General features: G+C 37.2%; 1 protein-coding gene across 1 annotated transcript in view; it reads left to right on the top strand.

Moving 5' to 3' along the window:
* Positions 1-674: 674 nt before the first annotated feature.
* ldbr (lariat debranching enzyme) overlaps positions 675-6000 on the top strand; it is a 50426-nt gene continuing 45100 nt past the window's right edge. Inside the window, exon 1 of the mRNA XM_083143670.1 lies at positions 675-777. The gene's annotated coding sequence lies outside the window, so the exon portion shown is untranslated. The remainder of the gene's footprint in view (positions 778-6000) is intronic.

The following is a 6000-nucleotide window of genomic DNA, read 5'->3' as shown; positions in this document are numbered from 1 at the left end:
AAATAGTCGTGAAAGCAACACGTAAACAGTGGGGGTGTGTGGGATCCCGAAAAGTCGGGAAATACCGAATGGCCGTTTTTAAAAGTCGTTAATTCTCGACGTTTTCTGCATTGTAAATGTCTGGAACTTATCGAAAGTGTTCGTTTTTGTACCAGAGATGCGAAAACAATCACTTAATGTGAAAATGATGTGTAGAATTTGAGATTTCCAAAGCTTCAGGAAATTTGGAACATTTCTCGTCCCGAAAATTTCCCGACATCGTCGGGAAACATTCTTCCGAATGTCGGTATTTAAAAAAAATTCTTCCCGACCCAAAAAATTTTGTCCCGCACACCCCTAGTAAACAACATATTATAAATATTTGTAAAGTTTTAAGAAGCAAATGCTTATTTTTATCTACCGAATCTGCTAACATTGATTTATTTTAATGGTAATTTTACGATTCGTACACAGTCGTAATATACATTGGAAAAATACATTACGTTAATATTTAATTAAGTTACTTGCTTGTCGCTAAATTTTACGAAGTATAAGCAATGCAATAATAATTTTATTTCTTGTCTCATGGAATGTTATTCTCTTCTTCACCAAATTTTTCCTGCAAATTCCTCTGGTGTCGGACTACTCGTTTGATCATTGGTTTGATTCGTGATGTAAACATGATGTCACTTTGAGAAGGAAACCGGGGAATATTGAAAGCACGATATATTCTGTAAATAGAATAAGTTTATGGGAATGAAGTTATAGAATTTAGTTTGTTCCATATTATACTCCAAGGTAGGTCTAAAATATTTTATTTCAATACATATGTAACGGATGCTTGTTCATCTTCGAAGTGTTTCAACAGCATCCGTGCGTGTGGTCTATAACATAATGCGTCACATTTTGTAACCTAAAATATTTTATTTCATCTATGTTATGTGTTAACACTTTCATCTAGTCAAAACGGATTTCTTCCTTTTTACAGAAGAATCTACTTACGCAAATCACTTTCTGTACCATTGTTGAGATTCCAGAATGTATTTTCTGTCATTGTTTCATCTTTTTTAGCGATTGTTCATGTTTATATGTATAATAATATCGCGGTAAAAATTTACTATCCTTCGGACACCTCTAATTTTTTCGTTTCGTCAATTTTTGACATTCGTATTTACGTATCTGCTTCACGGAACATTCCTGAAGGTGTATCAACGTTGTTTTGATGAAATTTGAACTATGTTTCCTAACCTAACAGAACTAACCTAACCACGCGCCAATGGTTCGTGGGGCTAGTGCCAATGGTTTATGGGGCTAGCGCCAATGGTTCGCAATTATTTCCAATTTCTAGATCTTGATACTAACACGACACCAAATTTTAACTATGTTTCCTAACCTAACAGAACTAACCTATCCACGTGCCAATGGTTCGTGGGGCTAGCTATTCTCCGTCGGAGAATTAATTTTCAACGAACAACATGAATTTCAGCTATGAAACATTCCCACATCACACAAAACACCTTCCCGATGTTCGACAATGCTACAGGAACTTATTACGGTAAGTAGTTTCTTCTGTAAAAATAAATAAATGTGTCCGAAGGATAGTAAACAAGTACCCTCCCGGTCACTGTTTCCAACAACCCCGTGTTTTTTCAATAAGATGAGGTGACCTCAAATTGTGGTAAATTTCTCGTATCGGACAAACGGCTGAAATTTGCTAGTTCATTTAATTTGAATATTCGTACTTACGTATTCTGCATTGAGAAACATTGCTGAAGGTGGCATTTCGCTTATTTCACGGAAATAAGCTCATTTCCAACATATCAAGTAAGTTTTCTTCGTTCCTTTTTGCTTTCGGTAACATGCAAAATACAGGTCACAGTTTCACTACCATACTAGGCATGCAGTGTTTCCACCCCATTGCACCCAGAAATACCTACGTAGCCCCACAAACCATTGACGGATAGCCCCACAAATCATTTCCGGTTAGGTTAGGTCACGTATAGGCAGGGCTCGAAAAATGTCGGTCGCCATGGCGACTAAAAATTTCAGCCTGGCGACTGTGATCTTATGCCGTAATATGTACGAAATTTTGATGATTCTAAGTTCAAATTGCAGTACAGTGTAAGTTAGCAAATTATTTTTTTTTTTAAAATCAACGTTGTGAACATTCCAGAGAGTCAGTAATAATTTCTTACTCTTTGTCCCTCAACACCCCATTTCCTGTTTTCTCAAATGATTTAGTGATGTTTTGAATACCGTGATGCTCAGCTTCTTCTACAGTGTGTTTCAAAAGTTGCACAACCCTAACTTTGAAAATGTATATCATGAAAACCGTAAGAGATATTTACACTGGGTTACACTTCATTATAAAGTCTCACCCATTGAGATATTTTTCAATGCTTAAAATTTTCATTTTTTTTTTTCGCTCACTTTCGACGCTACTATGCCTGTTCTTTTAATTGATTCACCATGGCATATTCTTTGGAGCAGCACGTGTGCATTGCTGAAGAGTATTTTACTACTTATTCTTACACTCGTGTGCAAAAGGTTTCCAAGAAAAATCCCCTGCTTCTGCTGTACCTCAGAAAGCAACTGTTTTACAACTAGTCAAACACCAACAAATGATCCCACAAATTGTTAAGAGTTGGTATTATTATTGAAGATTAGGCACACACAGAAAATGTACTACTACGTAGAAATTTTCAGCGAAAAATGCAGGTTCGACCAGGACTCGAACCTGGGACTCTGGCATACCGTATTTCTACGTTGGTATATATTGTTGAAAATCAATTCTCAGATGTTTTCAGCAAATTAACAATATTTTTAAAAATAATGTAATTGCTTTTATTTGGATACATGCTAACATAAATGTATTAACCCAGTGTGCAGAAAACCTGGTGTAAATACCTCTTACGGTTTTCATGATATACATTTTCAAAGTTTGGGTTGTGCGACTTTTGAAACACTGTAGTATGCACAATTGCTAGTAGGTAGTTTCCTGGTGCCTATTTTTCAGAGCTGGCTCCTACATTTGAAGAAAATTTTTCGAGCACTGCGTATAGGTTACAATAGTTAAACATTTGTTTCGAAAAAAATATGCTTAGCCCCACACAACATTCTTGCATAGACCCATGAACCATTGACACACAAACCGCACAAACCATTTGCAGAATCGTACTTTCTTCAGTTACAAAAACACGTGTTTAGAAACACTGACCGGGATTACGTCATCACACACAGGCTACATCCACCTGGAAGTAAATGGATGCAAGAACTTTCGTGCATCGGTCACACATTTATATCGAAAAATAGATGATTTACTGGCAAAATTCAAAGAACGATGCGAGAAAACACTTCCCCGAACTTCCACAAGTATAAAGAAACTGCATTCGGTAAGTAATTTCTTCTGTAAATTTGAAGAAATCCGTTTGTCCAATACGAGATATTTGCCCAAATTTTATTAAAATTCCAATCTCTGCGAAACGTCTATAACGCATTCATTCTGTGATTTTTAATATTCGTACTTACGTATTCTGCATTGCGAAACATTGTTGAAGATGGGATTTTGCTTTTAAAAGAAAATATTATCTATTTTTGACATATCGAGTAATTAGTGTTCGTTGTTTTTACGCTTCCGTAAGACATCATATGGTGGCCACAGGTTGACTAGCCTTGTCGATCATCTGTGGTATGCAGTGTTTCCAACCTTCTTAACAGAAAAATACCTAGTACCACAAACCATGCACAGATAGCCCCAAAAACCATTCAATAACCCCACGAACCATGCATGGATAGCCCCAAAAACCATTCAATAGCCCCACGAACAGTGCACGAATAGCCCCAAAAACCGTTCAATAACCCCACAAACCATGCGCGGCAAGGTTAGGTTAGGTAAGGCAAACATAGTTAAAATTGTTATTCAACATCAGAAAAATTCTAGATATTCAATTACAAAACCACATGGTTTGAAACACTAACCGGGGGTTACGTCATGAAACGCACGGAACATCTGATTCACTTAGTGGAAGGTAATGGAGGCAAGAGATTTTGTGCATCGGAGAGACATTAATGTTGAAAAATACGTGATATACTGGCCGGATAAATTGAACGAAGGGAGAAAACCCTTCCATGACCTTCCTAAAGTTTACAGACACTCAGTTCCGTAAGTACTTTCTCTCGTAAAATTGAAAAAGTACATTTCGCGGAGATAAAAATTTTACCTGGTTTGTGGGGCTACCCGTGCATGGTTCTACAACCCCAAATTTTAACTATGCTTGCCTAACCTGACCTTACCATGAATGGTTCGTGCTGCTATCCGTCAATGGTTATACGACTCCAAATTTTAGGTATTAGCATAATTTCAAACCCAGGAAAAAATAGAAGATTAATAACACGGAAGTAGGTATTTTTTTTGTTTAGAAGGTTGGAAACACTGCATACCCATTCCAAATCGACAAAACACAAGCATGACATGCTATAATCCAGAACGCTTGTGCCATATTGTGTGTCACGTAAGCGAAAAAAAGGAACAACAATAATTACTCGTAATATGAAAAATTGAAATTATTTTCATGAGAAAGTCATAATTACACCTTATAGAATGTTCCCCAATGCAGAATAAGTAAGTAGCAATGTTAAAAAGGATGAAATAAATGAGTTACAGGTATTTTGACTAGATGAAAGTAGTAATATTTAGGATAAAAATCAGGTTGGACCAGAACTCAAATTTCAAATTTCCCAAATATCTTGTCAGTGATCCCGCAACAGTAACTGCGGTCTTTGAAAAAGAAAAAAATAACTGATGATGTCATCTTTCAGTGTGGAACTGCATAGCTATTACCTTATAAATAGACACACACACAGGTAATGTAGAATGCATAAATTTAACCCAAAAATGCAAGGAGAAACCTGATCAAACCTGCATTAAATATCCACATAGTATACCTGCTGTACTATGAGTACTGAAATGTACACTTTTTTTAAAAAAATATTTCAGACTAAAAGTTCCATATATTTTGCCTTGAATTTGGGAAAAAAGGGGGTTCCTATTTGAGGAAATGAAGTTGGTATTAGTTACTGACAGTAATGCCATCTACAAGGATACCGATGGTACCACCTTTCTTCTCCCTTGCAGCATTACAGTTTTTATAGACCCTTCTAGTTCGCTACACTTTTTGATACTCTGTGCAGTGCAGGTGTATCCAGTGTTAGGGTGGTGCAAGGAAATGACGTTCAACCAACTAGACGGAAAGCGATGTTCAAGTTCAGAAGATTCAACAAATGCCTGTCTGCTGGTTTAAACAGTCATTTGATTACTTAGTACTCACCACGTGACCATACACTGGTCCGGAAGGTATTGCAAACGGTGCAGAAACCAAATACAATCCTTGACTCCGAATCAGTGAACTAGATGACTCGGTGTTGCACCATGTAGCCAACTAGACGCTTCGGTGCAAAGAGAGTCAAAGAGTGCAGCACATTTTTTTTTGTATGGTGTGTATTTTTGAGATATTTATAATATACACAGTGCAGCAATTTGAAATCGACACTGGTGCTGTAAAAAATAAACAAGTCTTCATAGAAAGTTAGTTACTTTATAACATTCAAAGTAGGACCCTCCTTCATCCCACACATTGTAGCGCAATGCCTACCAGTGCGTGGAAGGATTGCTGGAATTCGTTTTGTGTAATGCTGTTTAAAATCCATGTCGTAGACTTCTTGATTGTTGGTACATCATCAAAGTAGGAACCTTTCAGTGCAGATTTTGGTTTAGGACAAGAAAAAAATTACACGGAACCAGAGCCGGTGAGTAGGCAGGGTGTGACACAACACAGAGTCGATTTAGGGCCAAAACGTTCTTTGCAATCACAGTCTTGTGACTTGGGGCAGAAGCAGAAGCCAGCCGCCATCATCCCGATACTCGGGCCTCACACGTGTTATTCCTTGCATCAAACGTTTCAGTAGCTCAGCAGTAACAGTCTGTCTGAAATTTCAGTCTTCAGTAATGATTGTCCTCACTTT

This window comes from Lepisma saccharinum, chromosome 22, assembly GCF_977018435.1.
Source record: "Lepisma saccharinum chromosome 22, izLepSacc3.1, whole genome shotgun sequence".
NCBI lineage: Eukaryota > Metazoa > Arthropoda > Insecta > Zygentoma > Lepismatidae > Lepisma > Lepisma saccharinum.
This window is presented reverse-complemented; position numbering and strand designations above follow the sequence as displayed.